We start from the raw sequence: 16170 nt of genomic DNA on the forward strand, positions 1-16170 counted from the left end.
TATTTTCTGAACACTACACTAAACAGTTAACTCCTGAATCTCTATGTATATTCTTTTGAGGAACCTCATACTGCATTCCAGAGGGGTTGAAAAAGAACAAAAAGAAAGCCACACTAAAGCCACCAACACAACCATGTTTATTGCAACATTGTTTACCATAGCCAAGATATGGAATGAATCCAGAGGCCCCTCAGTGCATGAATTGATCAAGAAAATGTGATACACACACATACACAATTAAATTCTACTGATACATCAGAAATAGAAATAGAAAGATGGGAAAATAATTATATTAAAAAATTGAAGCCAGACCCAAAGTAACATAGGCTGCATGGTTTCCCTCATTTGTGGTAACTAGAATAAGCCTACAAGTGAACACACTGGGAATGATAAATTATACAGGTGTCTAGGCATTCATGCAGTGAGATCAGAGGAAGGTATTCTTAGGAGAGGATCACAAAGATGCAATATGTGCATCTGACCATAAAATAATATTTTTCAAAATGAACTCCAGGAAATAGAAACAAGTTTTTTCTTCTTTGTTGCTGTTTTTGTTTTCTTTCCTTTGTCATATTGTTTATTTATCTGTCTTTGGTAGGGCATAGGGGAGAGACAGAGAAATGATGGGATGAAAGTTGAACAAATGCAGCAGTGATACTCACGAGACACTAGGTTGAAAAAGAACTGGTAGGTGGGAACAGGAGGAAAAATCTGGGTGAGACCCAGGGAAGGAGTGGCATGGTTCACAAAGAAATGCACTCTTTATCTGACTTACATAACTTTCACCCCTCTGTACATCACCTTTACAATAACAATAATTTTTTCTTAAAAAGAATTAAATCCAGGCATTGGCGGCTCACACCTGTAATCCTAGCACTCTCTCTCTCTGTCTGTCTGTCTGTCTCTCTCTTTCTGTCTGTCTGTCTCTCTCTCTCTATATGTGTGTGTGTGTGTGTGTGTGTGTGCATATATATATATATATATATATATATATATATTTCTCTAATCCTCACCAGCACCAAGAACATATTCTTGACCATCCTCATAGTTTTATATCCATAAGCTCTATTTGTCCATCCAGACTTTTATATTGTTGCTCCTTATGAGGAAATAATATTTCTAAAAGTCTCTTAGAGTCTCTGATAGTCTCGATCTTACTCAGTACTTACTGTGAGGAGCTACTCTTCTGCTGCTACATAACAAAGAGATCTAAAGACTCTCCCAGGTCTGAGGTCCAGTGGATGCTCCAATTCTATCCTCAAGATTGATATGAGCAGATTGATGTCATTTAGCATATCCAGGAACTAAAAAAAGAAGTTTGGAGATTAACATGAAGCCAAGTGAACTGGAGACACCCAAATGAACAAGGGAAAGGACAGCTGATTACTGAATTTTATATGCCATTGGAAGCTCAACATACATTACTGGGAATGAGCAAAATTGGTCCAAGTTATCCCAATCTCTAAAGGACTTCTTCACATGAGTAGAGCAATAAGAAAAGGAAAAATGGTCTAGGGATGGATAGCTCATAATCCAAGCTATTTACTATGCTGAGATTTGAGAATCACCATTTGAGGCCAGGCCAGGCAGGAAATTCTGTGAGACTCTTATCTTCAATCAACCACCAAAAAGCAGAAGTAGAGATGTAGCTCACGTTGTAGAGTGCCATCCTTGAATGAAAAAGCTCAGGGATAGGTCACAGGCCCTGAGTTCAAGCCCTAGGACCAATACAAAACGGGAGAGGAGAAGAAGGGGAAAATGAATGTCCACAAGAGGATTTGAGCTCTTCTGTAAGTAAAGCCTATCTTTCATTTCCAAATTTAGTTTAGTGATCCATCTTTCTTTTTTACCCATTTCCACTTCAGCAACTATATGCAAGAAAAACTGACTGTATCAAATATATCCAGTACACACACCCTCTAGATTAATTACTACCAGCACACTGTATCTCCAGAAGCTTTTCTGTTTTCTAAACTGAAGGGTATACACTTTAAGAAAAATAAAAAGAATTCCTTCGTTCTAATTTAGAATAATATATTGTCAATATGTTCCCTCATCATTGGCTGGATGTCATTGGCATTTTGATAATGTCTTTTTTCATATTTAATAGATTAATTTCATCTTTTTTTATTAGTTTGACAATAGTTTTATCAATCTTTTGTGTCTTTCCAAAGAGCCAAATCTTGATGTCATTCTACGTATTATTCTTTTTTCTTCCTTTTTATTAATTTCTACTCTGAACTTTATTTCTTCCATCTACTTCCATCTACTTCCTGATTTAAGGATAGGGCTGTGCTTATGTCTGTTTCTCTCACATGTTAAGGTATATCATTAGCTTATATCCTATATGATATTTTAACTAGTAAAATTATATCCATAAACAAACAATAAAATTGTATTCCCTTATCTGGACACCAATGATCTGTGTCTGTAATTCTACTTATGCAGAGATGCTGAGATCTGAGGATCACAGTTGGTAGCCAGCCTGGGACAGGAAAGTCCATAAGCCTCTCCCCCGCCCCTTTTTGTTAGTCAAGGGACTTAAACTCTGGGCTTGGGCACTGTCCCTCAGCTCTTCAGCTCAAGGCGAGAATTCTACCACTTGATCCACAGTGCCACTTCTGGTTTTCTTGTGGTTTATTGGATAAAAGAGTCTCACAAACTTTTCTGCCTGGGCTGGCTTTGAACCACAATCCTCAGATATCAGCCTCCTAAGTAGCTAAAATTACAGGTGTGAGCCACCAGCACCCAGCATTCCATGGGACTCATCTCCAATGAACCACCAAACAGCCAGAAGTAGAGGTGTGATAGAACATAACTTTGAGCCCAAAAAGCTCATAGGGTCAGAACTCAGGCCCTGAGATCAAGCCGCAGGACCAGAACACACACACACACACACACACACACACACACACACACACACACACACACACACACACACACACACACACACACATCACTGCATTTCCCTAGTGCGCATAAAACGAAACCCATGCATGGCCCCAAGATTTCTTTGGGGTGTTCCCTCAGATTTTGGGAGATTTTGCTTTTCTTGATATTCTATTTTCTACAATGGTCCCTCTCCTCAAATTCACTCACATTTGGTCTTCCTACTTCCAAGACACTAGCATTCTCCAAGTCTGCAGTAATAGTTAAATTGCCAAAGTCACTAAGGACAATTCTATTCTTCAATATGCTTGATGGCTCATTAGTAGAGCCACAAAGTACTGTAGCTGCTCTTCTTGATATGGTGATGGATTATTTCTCATGCATTTCATTTTGGCTACAAATGGGATCCTGAAAGTCAAGGTTGTTGGGAGTCTTGTGGCATTAAAATATGTCATGCAGGCAGAAGCATCTACTTTGAAATTGAATTTTTGTGGTGCCAGTCCTGAGGCTTGAACTCAGGCATTGAGCACTGTCCCTGAGCTTTTCTGCTCAATGCTACTGCTCTACCATTAGAGTAACAGTTTCACTTCCAGCTTTTTAAATTTCTGGTGCCTAATTGGAGATAAGAGTCTCATGTATTTTTCTACCCGTGCTACCTTTGAACTGTGATCCTCAGATCTCAGCCTCCTGAGTAGCTAGGATTACAGGTGTGTGACACTGGCACCCAGCCTGAAATGAAAATGGGAGACTGTATTGTTTGATAAGCAGATACAGGAACGTGTTTTCAGAATGAGTCAGGAACTTAAAAATCTCCAGGGCACTGATCATCTTAGCTACAAATGGTCAAACATAGCAGATAAAGAAAATAATTAGAGAAAACAAAGATATGTGTCTTTAGGGAGAGGTGGCTGGCAGGACATTTTTCTTTCTCCTCTATACTTCAAGAAAAGAATAATTAATTGAATGAGGACCTCTGAGAATTAATTTCTGAATGTCTTGAATATTTTAGGTAAGTTCCCATTATCCCAGAGGAAAAACACTGGACCTCTTAGAGGTTAGGGATTTTCTATGTGAAATACTTCCCTGAGTTTTTTTTTTTTCTTTTTTGTGAAAAGTCACTCTGGGAGAATGAGATGGGTCAGATAGGGTTCCATGCTGCTCTCTGAGAGTGATGTCTTTTAACTGCAAGAATTTATTTAGAAACAAATAAAAATTAACCTGAGTCCATTCAGGGACTCAGGTTCCCTAAGTATTGTACCCAGATTAGCAGGACGAGCCTCATCTGGGGGCTTATTAAACAGGAGACTCCTTGGCTCTTTCCCCAGATCTATTGAGACTGAAACTCCTGGGGTCAGACTCAGACTTTCATATTTAATGAGCTCTTCAGGAAAGTCATTTCTACAGGGTTGAGGTTTGGAAACATCTAACACTAAGGGATTTGTTATAATGAGTGATGAGGGACCCACAAAGGGCTGCCTCTGTCAGGTTTCAGGGCTCTCTGCCTCCCTCCAAATGCTCATGGGCCCATCTAAAGAAATAATGATGTGTTCATTTTGGAATTCATTTTAAAAAACAGTCTGAATGTATGTCAATGGCTTTTGGGAAAAATGCTTTGCGTATTTATCAGCTGCCATTTCTTAATGCTTCTATGTCTGGTAGAAGGTTATCCCCAATGTGAAAATCCAATTATTTATCACTTAAAAAAAGCATCTTGGTGTTTCTCATTTGAGAGTGTGCATGAATCTTCCATTTCTGCATTCACATTGGCATTTGCAGGTGGCATTAAAAATTATACACATGCATTTTGATTTCTAATTGAGTGAGGTAGGTATATTTACATGAGAAATGAATGCATGTTTATGTCCTAAGAGTGATCACATTTAAATTCCTGGGAGAAAAATTATTGATTTTTTGTTGGTCATTGGACATGAACTCAGGGCTTGGATGCTGTCCTTGAGCTTTTTTCTCTCAATGTTAGCACTCTACAACTTTGAGCCACAATGCCCCTTCTGGTTTTCTGGTGGTTAAGTGGAAATAAGAATCTCATGGACCTTCCTGCCTTGGCTGGTGATTTTTTTCTTATATTTGTCTTTAACAATATAAGACAGCCTTACCATTCAACTCAGCTTGACTAACTTTTATTTATTTATTTTATTTATTTTAATATTTTGAAACACTATATTGTATATAATGTAGCTCTCTATATAAGATATAGAGCATATAATATATTATAATTATATCATATACTTTATTATGTTTATAAGATATATAAATCCTATGATAAATTATAAAATATAGCAGTCATTTTATATGATAAAAGTAATTTCTGTTACTCGCTTTTCTATTATAAAATGATTATGTTAATTTCTAATTCAAATATAATATATAGAACATCATATATCATATTCTATAGACTATGTATTACTATATAATACCTTTTATATATCATACATATACACTCTATACTGCATATTATATTTCATACATTATATACAGTATTTTACATTATATTCTACATACAAAGTACTATGTATTAAATATTATATCACAGGTGTGAATGCAAATGTGAGCCATTGGTACTCAGGTATTGTCTTTTAAAGGAGGAGTCAGGAGAAGATGGCAGATTAGAAGCACCAACACTTTTCTCCCCATGAATTTGAAGAATTAATATACCTCTGTACAGTATGTTCTCAAATAAAATAAAATAAAATTTAAAAAAAGTTAAAAAAAAGAGTCAATATACACAGGAAAGATATTAGAACTATGGCTCAAGTGTTAGAATGCTAGCCTTGAGCAGAAAAGCTCAGGGACAGAGCCCAAACCCCCAGTTCCAGCCCCATGGCCAGCTCAAAAATAAAAAAGAAAGAAAAACAGGAAAGACTATAATGTAAGGAAAGAAAGAGAGGAAGAGCATTGGGAACCATAAAGGTGGTAGACAGACAGGAGAAAAGCATAGAGAAATAGGAACAATATTTTTCAGAGTACAGATACTCTGCATTCATTAAAATAAATTCAATCAAGTATATTGCATATGTTAATAATAAAAATGTACAATCATCTGTTAATATGTAAAGTTTCATATCATGTATTGTATATGTATTATCTTTAAGTAAATGTACAGGGACTTCAATTCAAGAAGTCAGTGTAGCTGGGCACTGGTGGCTCAGGTCGTAATCCCAGCTACTCAGGAGGCTGAGATCTGAGGATCGCAGTTCAAAGACAGCCCCGGCAAGAAAGTCTGTGAGAATCTTATCTCCAATGAACCTCCAGAAAACCAGAAGTGGCGCTGTGGTTCAAGTGGTAGAGTGCTTGTCTTGAGCTGACTAGCTGAGGGACATTGCCCAGATCCAGCGTTCAAGACCCAAAACCGACAAAAAGAAAAAAAAAAAGAAGTCAGTGTATGAGTACAAAGCATCTCCACCCAAGTCACTCCTTCTATTTTTCTCCTCCATGTCTCCAAACCTCACCCCTCCCCTCAAGTTATCTGGTTCCATTTTCACACGTGTTCCTTGAATATTATGCTTGTGTTCTCCCACCCTTTCTTTCTCTATTCATCTGCCTTGCCTCCCCTTGACCTCTGTCACCCTGACAAACCATGTTTCAGCTTCCTGCTATTCCTTTTGTTAAACTCTTTGATCATGTCTATTATTGAGAATTACTTATTAATGAATATGCAATACCTAGCTTACCCCTGACCCCATTTTTATAGCAACGGACCATGCATATTTTTCTGATAAGGGTAAATCTGAGTTAAAGGTATATATACTTCCTGAGCAAATTGTTAAACTATAAATCCTGTTTTCCAACCTACCTAGGTCATGAACTCCTTAACAGTCACTTTTGTTTAAATTAGGAGATATACACTGCCATCTCCTTGCAGCCTTGTAGTTCTCATCTCCGTATTTGAGATGAGAATGTATGTAGCTAAATGTATGTAAAATTTGTCATTTCTGCCTTTAAAAACCCTATGGAAAGAGCCCAGATTCCCTAAACTAGATGAGTAGATCCAAAGAGAATGTCGTGTATATATATATACACAATAGAATTTACACAGCCTTTAGACAGAATAAAATAATGTCATTTGCAGGGAAATGAAGTAGAACAGATCATGTTAAGTGAGGTAATCCAAGCTCAGAGAGACAAGTAGTGCATGTTCTCTCTGATATGTGGAATTAGATCTAAAATGCACAGGGATATGATAAATTACACAGGATTCTAAATGACACCAAAAGAGGAAACTTAGGAGAGAAACACAAAGGCACAAGCCTATGTGCCTCTTCTATTTACATGAATCTATCTATCTATCTATCTATCTATCTATCTATCTATCTATCTATCTATCTAGTCTCCAAGATACGGAAACAAGAGACCTCTCTTCTTTTTTGAAAATTTTTAACTTGTATTTTTTTTTTATTTTTGAGGATTCTGTCATTTTTCCTATGTATGGTATAGTCAAGTGTATATCTTTAGTTGGGGGTAGAGAACTCAGGAAAAAGAGTGAACAAGTGCAGCAACGGAACTCACTAGACACTGATGAAAGTGAACTATACAACTTGTGGGTAGAGACAGGAGGGAGGGACTGGGAGAGTGTGAGGGAACTGAAGACACTGTAGGAAAGGATTGTGTACTCATTACCTGACTCATGTAATTGTTATCCTCCTGAACAGCAGAAGTAAATTAATGATAAATTGAAAACACTTAACTTCCTCTCAGGCTGACACATTTTTCTTGGGTGATAGCCATTCTAGGACTCTGGCTTTAATAAAAGTCCTTCAAATTGCTCAGTGAATGATGCTTGTCAGATTCAGCTAGCATAACAAATATAAATAATCATAACGAATATAGGCACTCATAAATATAGGCCCAAGAGTGGTGTAGCAGAAACATATGGGAGTTCCACTTGTACTTTCTTGGAACATCCATGTTGATTTTCATAGTGAGCCATACTCCTTTGCATTATCATGTCACCAGCAGCACCTTTGTGTTTTCTTGTCAATTTCCACTTTAGAGTCTCTTGGTGATGTGGGAAGCATCAAGACTTCTCTTAACTGTGCTTCATGACTGTAGTGGTGGTTTGCTTTGTGACTACAACAGGCCTTGGATGCACCTTCCTTTAGCTCTCTTATCTTCACGGATGGCACTGTGGTTACTCCCAGTCTGCTTCCTTTCTTTTAAAGCCTGAAGAACAGGCAGAAGTTGGTGACTCGCACCCTTAATCCCAGATACTCAGAAGGCTGAGATCTGAGGACCACAGTTTATACCAGCCCAGGCATGCTGGAAACTGTTTAAAAAACCTATAAGAGCAAACTGGAATAGCAATTACTTTGGTCATTCTAATTTTTTCCTTCATGCACTTTGAGGCCAGTGTTAAGAACAATATTATTTTTAAGCTTTATATCCAGAAATCCATTCCTAATGTTTTAAAACCTCATTAAGTTTTAAAAAATATTTTATACTTCAGTTTTCATTTGCATTTTGAAAAGATCCCTTGAAATCTTGAGGCCAAGTGTCAGTCATTGTCTCTTGGCAGCTTGTTTTAAAACAGATATACATTAAAACTTTAAAACTCAAATGACAATTTTTTAATGCAAGAATTATATTGACCATCACTGTACCAAGAAGCTAGACTTAACACCTTTATGCCTTTTAAAAACATATCCTAATTGTAGAACATCATTGAAAGTAAGTCACATTATACAAGTAAAATTTTTAAACCTCTTTTTGAGGCCCCTCAGAAGATGAATGGATCAAGAAAATGTGGTATATATACACAATGGAATTCTATGCCTCCATCAGAAAGAATGACATTTCCCCATTTGTTAGGAAATGGAAAGTTTGGAAAAAATTATATTAAGTGAAGTAAGCCAGGCCCAAAGAAACATAGGTCCCATGGTTTTCCTTATTTGCAATATCTAGTATAGGTATGAGTCAAGCGGAAAAGGTCAGATAATGTGATGTTAGGAAAATGAACGCTTAAATATGTATTTTAATGTTTTCGTTTCTTTTATGCATGTGTTTCTAACGCAGTTATAAGATTATTTCTTTGTTGCTTTGTATGTCCCTCCCCCACAGTGTAACCCCCGCTTTCACTATATTTGATGTCAGTATAACATGTGGAGGAGATGGGGACAAACAAGTCATTTAAGGATTCAGGTGGACCTGTTGCAACAATGAGTACAAAATGTCATGTCAAAACCAGCTTTACAATGTCGATGTGGGGGGGGGGGAGAGGGGTATGATTGGGTGGGGGGAGGGGGGCGGCTGGGAAGGGAGGTGAAGGGTAAACAAAGGAGGAGGCTGCAATGCTTGGTAAGAAATGTATGCATTATCCTGCCCATGTAATTGTAACCCCTCTGTACAGTATGTTCACAAATAAAATAAAATTAAAATAAAAAAAAAAAGAAGTATACAAGACAGACAAGCTGCCACAAAGACAAAATCAGGTCTCAGTGAATGGGGCGATAACTCACCACCATTCACAAGTGGGACTCAAATCCACTTACCAGGGGACTCAAACCCCTTCTACTCACCTCCGGAGGATTTTTCTTTTAGATTCCTGCAAACGTTGACCCTGGGGACTTGCAAGGCAGAGGAGAATTCCCAGTCATCTTGGGTCAAGGAAAAGAAGTCCCTAGTGGCCGTCCCCTTAGACTGGCAGGTTTCTCCCCATACTCAGACTCCCCTGGGCCAAGGCCCAAAGCTAAGATCTTGCTGGTGCCACTTGCAGGTGGTCAGTGGCAGTTTCTTTTTTTTTTTTTTTTTAAATTGTATTTTATTTTATTTGAGAACATACTGTACAGAGGGGCTACAATTACATGGGCAGGATAATGCATACATTTCTTACCAAGCATTGCAGCCTCCTCCTTTGTTTACCCTTCACTTCCCTTCCCTGCCTCCCCCCTCCCCCCACCCAATTTTACCCCCCTCCCCCCACCCAATTATACCCCCCTCCCCCCCCCCACACCGAAATTTTAAAGCTGGTTTTGACATGACATTTTGTACTTCTCATTGTTGCAACAGGTCCACCTGAATCCTTAAACGACTTGTTTGTCCCCATCTCCTCCACATGATATACTGACATCAAATATAGTGAAAGCGGGGGTTACACTGTGGGGGAGGGACATACAAAGCAACAAAGAAATAATCTTATAAATGCATTAGAAACACATGCATGAAAGAAACGAAAACATTAAAATACATATTTAAGGGTTCATTTTCCTAACATCACATTATCTGGCCTTTTCCGCTTGACTCATACCTATACTAGATATTGCAAATAAGGGAAACCATGGGACCTATGCTTCTTTGGGCCTGGCTTACTTCACTTAATATAATTTTTTCCAAACCTTTCCATTTCCTAACAAATGGGGAAATGTCATTCTTTCTGATGGAGGCATAGAATTCCATTGTGTATATATACCACATTTTCTTGATCCATTCATCTACTGAGGGGCATCTGGGTTGGTTCCATATCTTAGCTATGGTAAATAATGCTGCAATAAACATAGTTGTGCTGGTAGCTTTAGTGTGGTCTTGTTTGTAAACATTTGGGTAAATGCCCAAAAGTGGGATTGCTGGATCATAGGGGAGATCTATGTGAAGTCTTTTGAGGAACCTCCATACTGCTTTCCAAAGTGGTTGAACAAGTTTACATTCCCACCAACAATGAAGTAAGGTTCCTTTCTGTCCACATCCCCTCCAGCATCTGTTGTTATTAGAGTTCTTGATTTTTGCTGTTCTAACTGGAGTGAGGTGATATCTCAATGTTGTTTTGATTTGCATTTCTTTTATGGCTAGGGATGTTGAACATTTCTTCATGTGTCTATTGGCCATCCTTCTTTCTTCTTCAGAGAAGCTTCTCTTTAAGTCTTTCGCCCACTTATTTATTGGGCAGTTGTTTCTTTGAGGATTTGTTGTTGGGGGGTTTAATTTTTTGAGTTCCAAGTATATTTTAGATATGAGACCTTTGTCCGTTGTATGGCTAGTAAAGATCTTCTCCCAATCGGTGGGCTTTCTATTGATCTTGCCAGCTATGTCATTTGCCCTGCAGAAGCTCTGCAATCTTATGCAATCCCATTTGTCCAACCTTTCTTTGATTTGTTGTGCTTCCGGGTGCTGGCAAAATTGGTTAACTACATGTAGAAAACTAAAGCTAGATCCTTATATATCACCCTGCACCAGAATCAACTCCAAATGGATCAAAGATCTTGAACTCAAAGCAGACACTCTGAAAACATTACAGGATGGAATAGGAGAAACCCTAGGTCTCCTTGGCTCAGGTCGAAATTTTCTGAATAGAGACTCAGTGGCAGTTTCATCTGGCTGTGAGCGTTCCCTGCCAGCCATTTCAAGTTATGTTTAGATCCTCCGGGTTCCCCCCTCCCCCACCGCCCCCTTCTGGATCCAGAGAGGGAGGAGGAAGTGGCAGTGAAGGGAAGGGAGGGAGGTCAGTTTAAAGTGCAAATAAAAAAGAAGGAGCTAGAAACAGATATTAATGGGGTGTTAGCCAGTCTCCTCCGAGCCCTCACATCAGGATGAATCTGGGAGGAAAAACGTTCCAACAATTCCAAAACACACACACACACAAAACACTGAATACTGAGATAAGACACTTTCACAGCATGCACATTGTAGATTATCAGTCAGAAAGTGCTGGATTACAGACGGGCCCAAATGTCTGCACTAGTGTACGGTCAACCCTGTAAGCTATCAGTCAGAAAGTGCCGGACTCAAACATCCACACTAGTGGATAGCCTACCCTGTAAACTATCAGTGTGAAAGTGCCGGACTCAAATGTCCGCACTAGTGGATAGTTTATCCTGAGGTAGACATCTCCCATTGGCTCCGTTGACTGTCTTATAGCACATCCGCCAAGACCTCTTACCAATCGCAATACAGAACCTGCAGGCAACTCAGATACAAGATAATTACAGAGCAGCAATACCTCAATTTATCCGCCATTTCTTGCGACTCTCTGATCAGGCGTCTGGGTGGGCTTATGAGGAGGATCTCGTTCGAGCCCCCATATGTTGTACTTGACACGAGACCCCCTGAAGATCACCAGAGACCAAGCTAAATGTAAACAGCAAAAGAGTCATTTATTGCAAGCTAGAGCTTGATCTTCCACTCACCAGGTAACTGGTGATACTAAGAGGCCCTGAGCCCAGAGTTCCAGCACTTTTTATGCACTTTTTAGGGAAGGCAGGGACTTTGTATACATCATAATATCTTGTGACATATCACTATACATCATGGGAAAGTCATAAAACAATTTTTAAGTATAAGTGGTGCACTACAAAGTGGGAAAGGACCAGAAACAGGTTGTTGGTTAGATCAAAGGGCTGATGTACTTTAAAATGGTTGGTTCGCACAAGAGGGGAGTCTCAAGGAGATACGTGCTGAACTGCAGGGTTGCTTTCTCAAACAAACACCATCTGTGGTCTGACTACTGAATAACCATGCGCTTTAGCACCTTCCTGTGGTTTTCTCAAGGATTGTTTATGTCCCTAGTCGCCTGGGAATTATTTTTTTCCTGTTCATTCTGAGGTCGGGCTCATGGTCAGCTGCATAACTCATACCTCACAAGATTGTTACTAGCTCATGATAGAGTCACCCAGGCCCCAGGCTCCTTACCACCAAAAACAAGCCCAAGTGGAGCTGTGGCTCAAATGATAAAGTAAACAAACAAACAAACACGAGTATAGAGCCCAAACCCTAAGTTCAAGCCCCAGGACCCACACACATAGAGCAAAGGCCTTGTGGAGTCCACCTAAGAGAGCAATCCCAAACTCAGGAGAGCTGTGCTCTTCATTTACAATGCAGTTTTCAAACAAAGTTAGCCAAAGTAAACATCTGAACCTGTTAAATATACCCCATTTTCACATTATCATTATCATTATTATTTTTTTATTATTGTAAATTTTGTAGTCTTTAGGTCCTTATCTTTTCTTCTAGTATAATTGTCTTTGCTAAATGTGGTAAACTGAGAAATTTATAGCTTTAGAATGGGTACATAGTTCCAATTTGGCAAGAGTAAATATTTCTGGAAATGAATTTCAGCTATCGTTGTAAAATGAGATAAATGAATTTAATGCCACTAACTAGGGCCCAGAAAAATGCTGAAAATAGTGAGCTGTCAGGTATATTTTTACCACAAGGAACAATGGTAAGAAAGCACATGTAGAAGCCAGGTGCTGCTGATGGTTAACACCTGTAAGACTAGCTATTCAGGTGGGTTAATTCAGAGGATTACCATTCAAAGGCAACCAGGACAGGAAGGTCTGTGAGAGACTGATCTCCAATTAACTACCAAAACAATTTTAAAAAGCTGAAAGTGGAGCTGTGGCTGAAATGGCGAGTGAGAGCCTTCAGCAAAAAAGCTCAGTGACACAGTGACAGCATCCAGGACTGGCATTAAATAGAAAAATTCAAGGGGTGGGAAGGTGGCTCAGTGGTGGAGCACTTGCCTTGCATGCCTGAGCCCTGGGTTCGATTCCTCAGCACCACATAAGCAAAAACAAAAAAGCCAGAAATGGTGTTGTGGCTCAAGTAGTAGAGTGCTAGCCTTGAGCTGAAGAGCTGAGCGACAGGGCCTAGGCCCAGAGTTCAGGCCCCACGACCGGACTCTCCACCACCCCCCGCCCCAAAAAAAAAACAGAAATAAAAAAAAAGAAAAATTCAAGAAACAGTCCAGATGCCCTTCAGTGGACAAATAGATGAAGAAAATGTCACACACACAAATACACACACACACACACAAACACACACACACACACACACACACACACACACACACACACACCATAGACTTTTATTCATCCACTAAGAAGAATGATATTACCACATTTGCAAACAAATAGATTGACCTGGATAAATTTATGTGAAGCAAGTCAGGCCCTGAGAGACAAAGCACACGTTTTCTCTTTCCTGTGGAAGTTAGATTTGATTTATAAATATAAAAGTAAACATGTAAGAGGTTTGTACACAGAGATAATTACCACAGTATGATATAAGCAGAGGAGAATTCATGTGGTGTCATTCCTTAGCAAAACAAGCTCTCAGTCCAATAAAATGGACACCGGAAATTAGAACTTGCAATGAATGGGGTAAGGTAAAGGGGTCGTGGTCGACAAATGAAGAGTGAAAGGACGGAGAATGCAGTCTTAGAATTGAATGCATCTGGTATGAAACTAGGACAATTGTGAAGAGGACAGATGGATTTGGAGAGATGGAGAGAAAAATGGAAGGGTCAACACTGAAAATGATGCATTGTATCATAAATGACATGCTGGATTTAAACTCCTTTTTACAACTACCTGATGAGAATCTCAGAAATGTTGCTGAAGTTGTGTGGACTTCAAGTGAGAACATTTTACTTGTGATGACTTGAATGAAAAACAAAACATACAGAGTAGTGGGTACTTAGTTGTGTCTTCTATTTTTTCTCCAATGAATATTCTTTTTCTTAAAAAAATCAGGTGTCCAAGCAATGTAGAAGCACAAAACCTAGCAATATGTCATAGAATTCCTTTCCTGAGTCTCTCAGCAGATCCAAAATTACAATCCATCCTCTTGGGCTGTTCCTGTCCATGTCCTTGATCACTGTGCTTGGAAATCTGCTCATCATCCTGGTCATCAGCTCTGACTGCCACCTCCACATCCCCATGTTCTTCTCTCCATCCTGTCCATCAGTGGCATTGGTCTCATCAACACTATTGCCCTAAGATGCAGGTGGACTTACAGAGTCACAGCAGAGCCTTCTCCTATGTGGGCTGCCTCATACAGATGTCTCTGGCTATCATGTTTGGAAATGTGGATGACATGCTTCTAACCGTGATGGCCTGTGACAGGTTTGGGTCATGTGTTACCCCTTAAAATACACAGTCATCATGAACCCTCATGTCTGTGCACTCTTGATTCTGGTGTCTTTCCTCATTAGTGTTTTGGAATCACAGGTGCACACTCTGCATTTAGCAGCTTCAAGGATGTGGATATTGCTCATTTTTATTGTGACCCCTCTCAAGTGTTTAGCTTTGACTGCTCTGAAATGCTCATCAAGAACCTAATCATATATTTTGTGGGTTCCCTATTGTGTTTCTTTCCCATCTCTGGGATTATTTTTGTCTTACTAAACAATAATTTCTTCTATTCTGAGAATCACATTAGCAGGGAGGAACTGCCATTGGTATGGACCTAGAGTCAACAGTGTCCTATTCTCCAAGGAAATGTGCAATGGCCTCAGTGATGTACAGCTTGGTCACCCCTGTGCTGAACCCTTTTATCTACTGCCTGAGGAACAGGAAGATTCAAAGTGCCCTGTGGAAATTGCAGAGCAGAATATTCTAAGCCACCTGTGGTGGTCAGAAGTTCCTTTCAACGAATATGTTTATGAATGCATTGTCCTGATCTTGCATTTACCCTGATGTCACCATCTATCCAACCTATTGTCCCCGTTCCACTCTCTCCATTAAAGTTATCAGTTGGGTTTTTATTTCTTGACATAATCCTGAGTAATAAATCCTTCTTTTTGTTTATTGGTCATGGGGCCTGATGTCTAGGCCTGGGTGCTGTCCTTCAATTCTTCAGCTCAAAACTATCGTTGTACCACTTGAGCCACAGTGCCACTTTTGGCTTTTTGTCCTTATGTGGAGCTAAGGTATTGAACCCAGGGTCTCATGCATGTTAGGCGAGCACTCTACCACTTAGCCAACCCCAAATCCCTCATTTTTAATGGTACTTTGCTGTTGAGACAAATAACAGAAGAGATAATATCTATGTAGTATAGGAATTTAGTAAATACAAGTATGGTCCTCTTCTTCCCCCTCCTCCCCTCCTACTGCTCCTCAATATATGATTTTGATTATCATCATCATCATCATCATCATCATCATCATCATCATCATCATCATCATCATCTATTGGACTATTGAGGCATTTCAGTTAGCTACCTAAACCTTGGTAGTGCTTCATCCTCCTGAGAGATCATCATATTTTTTATTTTTTTATTGTGAAAATACTGAGATCATCATATTTTTATCTTTACTTATTTTTATTATTATTTTTGTTTTGTGCCTGTCCTGAGATTTTCACTCAGGGTCTTGGAAGACCAGAGGTTTATAGGTGTGAGCCACGTTGCCGAGCTATATTGATTTTCTTCTGGACACTGGGGCATTTATGTCCCTTCTGTCCTCCTGGAGAGGTTCTTCCACCCTCTCCAATTTAACAGTTACTGGGGAGGGGAATGCTACAGGGACTCCTTTTAAGCAGCTCCGCACTCTTGCT

Source organism: Dipodomys merriami, unplaced genomic scaffold (genome assembly GCF_024711535.1).
Source record: "Dipodomys merriami isolate MVZ:Mamm:240054 unplaced genomic scaffold, mDipMer1.0.p SCAF_6, whole genome shotgun sequence".
In the NCBI taxonomy this organism is placed as follows: Eukaryota; Metazoa; Chordata; class Mammalia; order Rodentia; family Heteromyidae; genus Dipodomys; species Dipodomys merriami.